The 12012-nt window shown below is 37.9% G+C and overlaps 1 protein-coding gene and 1 long non-coding RNA gene across 2 annotated transcripts in view; one reads left to right on the top strand and one right to left on the bottom strand.

Annotated features, from left to right (window-relative positions):
* Nucleotides 1-337: 337 nt before the first annotated feature.
* The window catches only part of LOC140139972 (uncharacterized), a 130795-nt gene continuing 119120 nt past the window's right edge, over nucleotides 338-12012 (top strand). The window contains exon 1 of the mRNA XM_072161779.1: nucleotides 338-414. The gene's annotated coding sequence lies outside the window, so the exon portion shown is untranslated. The remainder of the gene's footprint in view (nucleotides 415-12012) is intronic.
* LOC140139975 (uncharacterized) overlaps nucleotides 5902-12012 on the bottom strand; it is a 50902-nt gene continuing 44791 nt past the window's right edge. Inside the window, exon 3 of the long non-coding RNA XR_011857189.1 lies at nucleotides 5902-6043. This is a non-coding gene — a long non-coding RNA (uncharacterized lncRNA). The remainder of the gene's footprint in view (nucleotides 6044-12012) is intronic.

The raw sequence follows: 12012 nt of genomic DNA on the forward strand, positions 1-12012 counted from the left end.
ACACATGCAGTACATGTACAATGTACATTGTACATGCACAGCACGTGTATACTCTGATTTTAAGAGTTTCAATTCTCCTTTATAAAGTCCAAAGTTTCTCATATTTCATTTAAAAATATTTTTACTATTATTTGAATTTTCTATCTTGTATTATGGATAAAAATAAAGATTTTCAAGCTAATTTTCATGTTGTATACAATTATTTAACCACAAATATCTACGGTAGAGGATTGATTGACTTGACCTGTGACCTATTATCCACAAAATAAATAAATAAAAACATGCATGTTATTATCGTCAAAAGCATCATATTTTTGTCAGAATTTTGTCACAATAAGTGATCTTGATTTTATTTAAAAAAACAAATTTTAAACTTTTGAATAAATTGTGAAAACATCAAATGAATATTAAAAGGTAAGATGGATATGGTGCAGAATTAAAATACGTTTTTGGATTGGTATCAAATTCTGCAGTCATACACGAATCCTGCAAGTCTTGGCTGAACTGATTGAGCACCATGCATCTCAGTTGCTATTTACCGACTTATTTTCATCCTAATACTTTATTCAACTTATGAAATAATACCACTATTATTCATCCGATTCCTTCCAGAAGTAGGCCTTAATTGTTGTCATTTTAAGCTTATAAAATAAATTATTAATATTATGCACTATCATAAAAAAAAATCTGACCACTATTTTATGAGTTTTGTCTCACTTTGTCTTGAAACATGATTTGTAGGTCTATAATAATATTTGGAGGATGGAGAATAAATTGTCGAAACTTTAATAGGGCCTACAAAATGATATAAAAACATTTCTTGACTTCTTTTCTCTTTTTTCTTTTCTTCATTGTTGTTTTTTCTTAGTTAGAGTTTTGTAAATTTTCTTTTCAGTTAATTCCTCTTAGGCTCTCTGATACTATAAATCAGCTTAAAATAATGTAACGTTTATTTTATAATTTTAAAATAGCTCATATTCTGCCCTGGTAGCACTTGAGAGCCATTCTGAGTTACTATTAAAGAAATCAATGAAAATGGAGCTTCAAGTCCCGGCTTCAAGTAGGCCTAGTAGGCCTATTAGGCCTACTTGCTTAGGGTGTCGAAAATATATGTTTTACTTGCTAAGGGGTTAAAAAACGCCAATACTTGTTTAGGGTAGGATATTACACTTGTTATACTTGTTTAGGGTGTATTTTCAGTCGTTGCACATACTTGTTTAGGGTGCTTTTTGAAACTCCATGGCCACGCATGATACCCCCTTGTCAATGACCAGTGGCCCCCCCGGGCAATTTTTTTAAAAATATTTTGCTGGAAAAATTTTGTAATTTTTCATTTTTATGGTCATATTTGAAATTGATTTGCACTGATCGCAATTGAAAAGTGTATTTATGCGTATCTCGTCTGTAACACCGGTGACTACAGATGACAGGCCACAATTTTTTTAAAAATATTTTGCTGGAAAAATGTTGTAATTTTTCATTTTTATTGTCATATTTGAAATTGATTTGCATTGATCCCAATTGGAAAGTGTGTATTTTTCTCATCTGTAAGACCGGTGACTAAAGATGACAGGCTGGAATATTTCTATATTTATAAATATTTTGCATTTTTATGGTTATATTTGGTAATCAGACAAAATGCATGAGCTCAAGCGTAGTATTGGTTCAGTATGGCTGTTGACTATAGTTCAAGTCAAAATTTGTTTATAAATATTTTGCTGTAAAAATGCCATAATTTGTCATTTTTATAATCACATTTGAAACTCGCAGACTAAAAGCCTTCAAATTGAGTAAAAACATGCCTAGTAAGTAAGTTCAGCCCAGAACATTTTTTATGAAATGTTGCCACAATAATTTCATAATTTATAACTTTATGGTCATATGTGGTGTGATTAAGCCAAATCAGGTCATATGTGGTGTGACGTGTGATCAAGCCAAATCAGCCTGAAGTCGGTCATATTCAATTTTCAGTTTCTTATTGGATTGAAACAGGCATTTGCAAAGCTACATTTTGCAGCAAACACCATTGTATTTAGGCAACCAGTTCAAAAGATATGAGCAGTTAAAGAATTTCCAAAACAATAAGAAACAAAAGGAAATATTTTCTTTGTTTGGATGTATCTTAAAATCAATATTTCCGACTTCTGACTGATCTTGCTTGATCACAACATATGTGCAGACAAAACGCATTGAAATGACTACAATCATGCCTAAGCAACATGCCGGATTATTTTATGAAAAATCTTATGAAATGTAGTCGTAAAATTTCACAATTTATCATTTTTATAGTCATAATTTGAAATATGCAGACAAAATGCATTGAAATGAGTACAAACATGCCAAGTAACAGCCACAAATTTATTGATAAAATGTTACCATAAAATATCAAAATGTGCTTTAGTTGGCGCATACAAAATTTGTTTTATGAGTACTAACATGACTAGTATTGGTTCAGTGATTCCCGAGATAAATGGTGTCAGATTTCAATAGTATCATTAAATGGGTTAACTTTGTAGCGCAGGAAAGTAATAGCCACTTGTATGAAGTCAGGAAAAAAAATCTATAATGATAGCAGCAAAACTTGTGTTGAAATTACAATGTTGTCAGCATGTATAGCACTGGTCATGTGGAAATGCTCATAAGGAGTGGAGGAGGGGGCCCCTCGAAAGATTCAGCCTGTCAGTGCGCTAACGACTAGGGTCTGCCATCGTTGATTGGTCACATAATGGCGAGAGTATCTACGCTGGCGTGAGAGTCGTCATTTGACGGATATGTCCAAATATAATCAGGCCGTATGTCTGGGGGGAGGGAATATGGGGTAAGCGTGTTATGTCAGGTGCAATTAAGTGACCAGGGTATTGAGAAAGGGGGAATGGATGGATGGATGGTCGCGGGCTCTATATAAGAACTGTCATAATGATTAAATTTTATTTCTTTGCAAAGCGCAGAGTCAAGAGTGTCTTTTTTCCTTGAGATGTTGCATGGACAGTGAAAACATTGTTTTGTTGTATGTGTGACAGATGCTTGCAAATGAAAGTGGTGTGCAAAATTTCAAGGAGTTTTGAAAAATCAGGAAAATCAGGGAATACTATGGACAAAGACTTAATGAATCAAATAGGACTTAGTCAATGAATTGATGACCTGTAAATCAATCAATCAATAAATCAATCCATTGAGTCATTGATCAGCAATCAATCATTCAGCGTTACAATTAAATGTTCAGTCTTGAGAATGAGGGACGTGAACAGTATTATTTTGGATTTCATTTTTGTAATTTAGTTTTGGACCAATTTAAACTGTTGGACATGTAAAGTTCATGATATGAATCACCCATGATATTATACGTATACTATTCAGGATCTTGAAAACCGAAAATGTGAATTATTATACTAATTACTACTAACTTCATTGTTAGGTTTCGGATACTTCAAATGCTGAACAGAAATAACATTGTAAGCCAACCATCACCAGAAGTCGTATGTAGATCATTAGACACTAAAACAATCTTTGGAGCAAAAAAAAACCACAAACACATTTCCATTCAGTATAATTACAGTAAACCTACCGCCCGTCATTAATTTTATGGTTATTTAGGCGTAGCTTTGCAGAGAAATGGTTAACATATTTGGTCAAAATATCAGTTGAAATGAAATGATAGTGTTTACCTCAGGGTCTTAGGCAGCCAGCCACCCGTCCACCTGTCATTCTGGATGGGCAGTATTCCCAAAATAATAATTGAATAATTAAGTTCTATGAACTCAAAACAAGACCAGACTAATAAATCAAGACTATGGCAATATGAACTGAACTGATTGAACACCCCAAAAGAGTGCAGAGGTCTACACTCTTAGAAATAATTGTTCGAACACTTTGAAGGCCTTATTGAAAATGGTCCCCCCTTCTACCCCCGTACAATGTTGGCATGCCCAATATGCTCATCTTCACCATATCTTCTTCCAACATTGTTTGGTGGGGAAAGGGGAGGGGGTATGCTAAAGATGAACATTGAGAGAATTCTATTATAATCCTTAGTTTCAAGTGACTCATATAGCATGCGCACTAAGAAGAATATGGGAATTACAGTGGGTGTTCGAACACATTTTTTCCGGGATAGTAGTTTATTTTTTTCATGGTCAAATTTTGGACAGGGAGTCTTGGTGAAAATGACCGGCACTTGTCAAAATTTGGCTATTCCAGTTGAAATCCACACACCCCCTATGGAAGACATGACCTTAAATCTTCCATACAGGGTGTATGAATTTCAAACGGGGTTACCTAAATGGATGGCTCCATTTGAAATCTACAACCCCTGTGTGGGAGATTAAGGTCATGTCTTCCATAGGGGTATGGATTTCAACTTAAATAAATCCGCACACGGAGTGTGAATTTCAAACGGGGTCACCCGAATGGATGGCTCCATTTGAAATCTACAACCCCTGTGTGGGAGATTAAGGTCATGTCTTCCACAGGGGTATAGATTTCAATCAAGCGTCCACACAGGGAGTGTGAATTTCAAATGGAGTTACCTAAATGGGTGGCTCCATTTGAAATCTACATCCCCTGTGTGGGAGATTAAGGTCATTTCTTCCATAGGGGGTATGGATTTCAACTGAAATCGTCCACACAGGGAGTGTGAATTTCAAACAGGGTTACCCAAATGGATGGCTCCATTTGAAATCTACAACCCCTGTGTGGGAGATTAAGGTCATGTGTCTTCCATAAGGGGTGTGGATTTCAACAGGAATAGCCCAATACTGGCTAAGACCGTAGTGCACCTTTAACATGGTGTAGAGCAATGAGAAATCGGGTACATCATTGATCAGGGTATATGATGAGGGAACTGACACTCGTCTCATTTCATGCATGAACCTTTTATTGGATACACACTCAATTCCTTCCCATCTAGGACAATTCAAGTTGTATTGAACACCGCGTTCAAATGCCAGCGCTTCCGACAGCTGAACCCAGTATTCTGATCCTGTGTAATACATGTAGTTGTAGTAAGCTTGCAGTCGTTGCTAGTCTTTGACCACAATACAAATATATCACTGCACAGTAGTAGTATACTGTTAAAATTCTAATGACTTTTTCCTTATTATACACTACCACTGCACCAGGGGTAGCCCTAACTTGCGCCATGGGGTCATATACACGTTCTTTTGGCTTTTGGCACACAAAATTACCATCTAGAGGTTTGTAAAGGTTCAATTGACCCCTTTATTTCTATTGTTTTGGATCCATAGTTTCACAAAATTTGACATTTTTGACCCCTTGTTTGAAACCTAGTGCTACCCCTGCGCTGCACTGATGCCGACTTTTAAACAGAATTGCAGTTCTGCCAACAAAAATGCATTTATAAATGACACAGACACTTTCTTTTGAGGTATTTTCGAATCAGTGTTAAATTACAATATCTAAAAGCTCCATTTTGATTGGCAGCTGATTATGTAATTAACCAATCAGAGGCACTGTTACAAAGGCAGTAGTGCCCATGGGATTAACAGTGTAACCTGAGAGAAATGTGAGAAATCAATAAGCCAAATCGGCATTGGAAGTTTGCAATGCATTGTAGGACAGTTTTTGCAGTTTTGGGACACTTTGTCCTTTGACCTTTCAGAAAATTCAGAAATATTGGGTTTTGTACATACAAAATATAATCTAAAATGTTTAACAATAATTAAAACAAATATAAAAAATATAAGTATTTTATAAATTAATTATTTAGTATTTTTAATGATCAACATTATGACATAATGACAATAATAAGAAAATTAATAATAATTACGTAAATTTTCCTGATATGTCAGAGGTCAAAGTGTCCCAAAACTGCTCTCAAAAACCGGAAGTTAGAATGGCGATTGGGCTTATTTACCCATTCCAAGCTTACCTTGTTGGTTTCAGTGCGAAGTTCCATCTCCTTTAGAAGCGAGGTAGTGTGGTAACGTCAAGCGTGCTCGGCTCGGTATCACCTTATCTCTGACCCTTAAAAGGGGTCCGTGTACTGGGCAATCCCCCATGTGGCTATGTCCGCAGTCCTCACACCCTATACGAAGAACAATGATAATGACAGATTGATAATTTAAGGCAGGTCGGAGGGGAGCATAACATATAGCGCTGTTTGAGACAAATATTGCTGACACGCAAGAGAATAGTATGTAGCAGCGTTGGCCGTAGCCGGTATCGTGGAGCAAAATGCTACTCATTTTTGGTCAATTTTTGAAATGTGTAGCAATTTTATGCCATAAATGTAACAAAAATCAAGCTGGGCCTGATAATGCTACGCATAAAAAATGTCTTATGTCCAACGCTGAGTACAGGTTTTATAAAGGAGATCCTTAAAGGTTTGATATAAGGGGTGTAATTTTCACCCCATGTGCATGATTATTTTCAAAGCGGGGTGCCTGAAACTGTCTTTTTGATACATATTATTGACCTTAACCCTCGATGGACCAAACCAGGTAAACAAACAAACCCAAAACCTCAACATTGGAAAAGTATCTCAAAACTTGTCCAGTCCAGGAACAAATTTTCAAAAGTATTTTAATATGTGCAGTGACACTGTCTCACATCTTCCTTCATATCTTGGGTAATGGGCCATTCCAGTTCAAATCTCCCACCCAGGGGGAGCAGATTTCAAATAACCCCATTTGAAATTCACACTCCCTGTATGAAAGATTAAGGTCATGTCTTCCATGGGGTGTATGGATTTAACTCGAATAGCTAGCCCAATAAATGACACACTTAATGTTTAGTGTCCTATTGAGAAGGGGGTGGAGACATTTCCAGAGGAATAGCCAAACATTACTAACCCACAGATATGAACAAAGTAACTCTCAAAACTTGTCCAGTTCAGTCAAGTATTCCAAAGTAGTGACAGTGTCTTGCTTTTGCTTACACAAGTATCGCAAATATGCTCATCTGTAATGGCACAGTTTTTTTCTTCCCAATATGTTTGCTCATAAACAGAATAACCTTAGAATGTGTTGGGTACAAAAACTCATACTCCACAACTTGAGGTCAAATTTGAGAGCTATGGAGGTTAATGGTCTGTGTGCTAGTCATAGGCTTCAACATAATAAAAATTCCTTTAAAAAAAGAACGGGGCGCCCGATGTGAGCTCGGACGTGATATGGTGAATTCCATGGTGTGTAGATTTGGTTTTATAATGACTTTTTTTAGGGAAGAGTAGAAGATGATCAAATGTAAAAGAAATGTGTTTGATTGGGGAAGGTGTATGACAGGACTGTTTTGGATGAAATAAATTGGAATGAAGCTTTCGTGTCGATTTGCTATTATGAGTTGTTTTGGGGGCCTATTTTGTAGTGAGGATATTGCGTTGGATAAGTTTTGAGATATCCAGATAAATTGATGTATCAAGAGCTATCTCAAGAACCACTGAACCAATACTATACCATTTTTCACCCTAATGTGGCAGTGACGTCAGCGTGCCTCGAATCGCTAGCATTTGCTCAAAGCGCTGGTGTAAACATGCACACACTTAGAGACGCCCGCATAAATGCGTGAACAAAACAGCTGCATCAATGTGTTGAAGTCACTGCCACCTTAGTGAAAAATGGTATAGGCTTGCTCATACTCATTTTAATGCATTTTTCATGCCGATTCCATATACGGCAGATTTACAATTCTGAAATTGTTTAAATTTCAAAAAAATTTGAAACTTATCATCTGCAGCCAAGACCTGCATAGAGAGGATTGATAAAGTTCTATAGAACCAATACTAGGCTTGTTTGTACTCATTTTAATGCATTTTTCACACTGTGCTTCCAAATACGGTAATGAAAATTTACAATTTTGTTGAATTTCTGAACAAAATTGAAACTTGTCGTCTGCAGTCCACACACGCGCGAAGAGAGTTAATGAACTTTGACACTGGAGATGAGAGTGTTTTTGTTGCTAGTGATATCTAGGGTAATAATAGGACACTTATTCAGTGCCCCAGTGAGAAATGTCATTTCTTCTGTTTACTCTGATTTACTTTGCCAAATTGGTCAGTAATTTGTGTCATACTATAGACATGGACATTTAGATAATCATTTTACTTTCCGCAGTGTCAACATATAGATCCACTCCAGTCATGTCTCATTACTCGTTATCGTTGGACGAGGGAATTGTTGCCGTGGCGACGCGTTGTTTGGTTGTTTGCGGATCGACGGATTGACCATTAGGGATGATTAGTGCACAAACGATTTTGTCGTAACTTGTGCTTTGATAATAATGTTGAAAAGTAAATAACATGATTGTTTCTAAATTGAGAGACACGCTGTAAACAATTGGGGCAAGTCACAATAAAAACTGTTCAAAGTCTTTTGTAATTGGTCAACACTTTGAACTGGTATTAGAATATTGAAGTCACTTTGTGTCATGTGAAGTATTTGATCTACTCTAGAAATAGCCCCGTTTGTAAACCACGATGTGACTCTCCTCGAATAGTGAACACTATTGTTGGAATATATCTTGGCTCATCTTCACAGGTATCAGAGTCCAGCACAGAGCCTCAGTGGCATCCCCCTCCCCTGAAAATGATCAGGGACAAGGAACAAAATGGGGACGGTAAGGAGCACAATGTCCTTAAAATGACCAAAAATGGGACAAGAAATTGACAAATGGGGACAAAAATCTGGCCTGTGCTAATCCATTTTTGATTCCAGACAAATACAGCACTTACTTTACTGAGTTAAAAAAAATGCATATAGTTTTCGTATGGTACACAGGACCACCATTTTACGTGACTCTCCAAACCGCGACATGCCATGCACCCACTGTGGTGTCTGCACATTTAGGGCCACAATGAATGGAAGAGGAGAACTAAGAAAGCTCATGATCTTACAACCTTCCGACCGATAACCTAGCGGCACTAAACTACACAACCGTCGACCACCCTCTACATCGCTGGCTGTACTGTCTACGGCACTTACAGTTAGCAATCGTTATGGTATAGACAAACAAATCATATTATTTCATACTTATTTTTAATAATTAACACTTTCCCAAAACCATTTATCTAATTTGACCCAAAATAATACCTTTTGATACAGACAATGCCTTTGTGAAGAGCAGGTTGATTATTATGTTCATAACCATGTTTAACCATGTTACCAGACATAACAAAATGTTGTTGTAATTATCTCATATCCCATCTCACTCGGCCTAATGAGGTATGATGAAGGTGTTACAGATGATCCCATTATTTTTTCCCTTTTAATATGTGTCAGGATTTATGGTCAAACATGCTTCCAATTCCAAATATTTTTCTGTCAAATCATGGGGGGGGGGGCAGGTAAAATTGGGATAGAAAGAATGACAATTTTTCTGTTATATCCAAAGACTGCTCTCTACTGCTCTCCTTAAATCTGATATAGGAGAGTGATTTTTAGCTCTACTTAGCTAGCTGACCATTCTCTCCTTATATTCTATAGTATACAAATATTGATTGCTATGAGGGGCATGGTTAAGATTATAGGCCCAAGGTGATCTCAAAACCATGCGCCGAGGGTCATAGCATGGTTTTGAGATCACCACGGGCCTATAAACTAAAACATGTCCCGAATATAGCAGTCAATATTTGTTTTATATACCGAATGGATACGTGGATGCTGTGACTGCGCAGTTTGATCGGGACACACGTGACCGGTCCATAGTTCATTTGTTATTCAATGACTGCACTTTCAACCAATCAGATTCCTTTATGACAGGAATCTACCAAATCTATATATATGAGGTATCCGGGTGAGGTATATAATAAATGCTTAAACAGCTCTCCTTGAAGGTTCCAGAAGAACTCTTTAATGCCTTCCTGAATGGAATTGAACACAAAGGCTTACACACCTGCCTAGGCTAGGCAGCTATAAATTGCTGGCGCACACACACTACAGGCTGGTTAGGGCTCATATTGAAATTCCCTTAGACAGGAAGGTGTGGGCCATCCTGCAGCTTTCCTGTGCTAGCCTTCTTTTGTTAAAATCCTGTGTGATTAGAACACTGCGATTGGCCACTTAAATTAGGAGCACGCTTTTCTGGGTTGTGCGATGAGTCATAGTCAGTTTGTTTTCTTCCCATTCGTCATGGACCACTTCAAAAGGCAGGGTGTATCACTGATGCATATAATCCATCCGTTTTAGGACCAAGCTTTCCTAAGGCGCGCGCTTAGCGAGGGGAATCCTGCCTTCTTTCTGTGTGAAAACGTGGTAGGGTATTTCAATATGAGCCCTTACACACTTGCCTTAGGGCAGCTATAATTGCTGGTACACATTACAGGCTGGTTAAAAGCCTGCCTAAAAGGCAGCTATAATTGCTGGTACACATACAGTACAGACTGGTTACATGTGTGCCTAAAGGGCAGCTTTATTTCTAGTACACATACAATATATCGTTATTCCTGTTACACAGTGATATGTTTTCACAATTATCATCACTATACCCATTCCCCCTATATCTGTGATTGATACACATAGCTTACTGGGCAATTACCATTAATCATAGACCACTAATTTGATTTCGCTTGCACGACTGACCGACCGATTGCGATATATAGCTACATTAAAATGTGCTAGAGCTGCTCAGCCGCGGAATATCCCCAACAAACGTACGGATGAAAAGTGTGTGTCATAAATGGCTGTGTAAATATGAAATATGTACGGTTGAATTTCAGAGGATAGGCAGGTGTGCCAACTTACAAGTAGTCCGACTTTGCACGACCCTTTTTTTTTTTGCTGTTCATCTCTTCATATCGATCTGCTGGGCTATTCTAGTTGAAATCCATACACCCCTATGGAAGACACTTAACCTCCCAAACAGGGAGTGTTAATTCCAAATGGGGATACTTCAAGGGTTGATGGCTCCATTTGAAATCTTCACTCCCTGTGTGTGCAATTAAAAGGTCAGGTTTTCCAAGGAGAGACATAACTTCCCTGGTTACAATAAAACATGCATCCCTTTTCACTTGTTCTTTGACACTCATACAGTGCATTTTTCACTTGCACCTACCCTAGATACTCCTGATTTCTTTGACACTCATACAGTGTATTTTTCACTTGCACCTACCCCTATACTCCTGATAACTCTGACAAATCATCCCCATCAATCATTCAGCTGGGTGTGGATTGTGGAGCTGTCAAAGCAGCACAAACACATACCTGCATTAACAGCCCAGGATGTCGCATAGCCAGGGGGTGCCTTAAGCTATCTTACCCCATTCTTGCTCCCCCAGATGCTGATCACTTCTGATTTTTTGCCATTTTATTGCTCATCTGAATCATCATATTGCCCCTTAAAATGTGCCTGCCCCCCCCCCTCACCCTTAAAAAATACTCCTGAGTCCAGGGATAAGTACCTCCAGTCCTTTACCCCCTTTCTGGACCACCTCATTTCTGGACCACTCATCAGGTGCTGTTTATGGTGTGGGCTATTCCGGATGAATCCATACAGCCCCAGACATGACCTAAATCTCCCACACAGGGGGTGTACATTTTAAATGGAGTCACCCATTCAGGTAAGTTGTTTGAATTTCATACTTACTCCCTGTGACGGGAAGATCGAGGTCATGTGACATCTTATAGGGGTGTATGGATTTCAACTGGAATTGCCTAATCAGATGAACTCGTCAGGTGCTGTACCACGTTAAGATGGTCCCATAACTTGTACATCAATTTATGAATTCTACAGCAATGTGCATCAATTTTATGTTATGAATTGTACGTAAATCCTAGGAAAATAGTTCCACTCGCTATGACTAACTTTGCACTGAGTGCCACCGATTTCGCAAGGGCAGGACTAGAAATTAACTTAGCGCGGCTTATGCCGTTGACATGGTATTTATTCTGAAAACAAGAATTTGACCATGTGTACATGGCCGGCAACATTCAGTTCTGAATATATAAGATTGACCATGTGCAGCAAGGCTTAGATTCTGAGTAGGGTATACTTACAATACGATTGCATGGCCGTGTATAATGTCATGTAATACAATTGTACATACCGAGATCTGGCAGTTGT

This window comes from Amphiura filiformis, chromosome 18 (assembly GCF_039555335.1).
Source record: "Amphiura filiformis chromosome 18, Afil_fr2py, whole genome shotgun sequence".
NCBI classification, from domain to species: Eukaryota; Metazoa; Echinodermata; class Ophiuroidea; order Amphilepidida; family Amphiuridae; genus Amphiura; species Amphiura filiformis.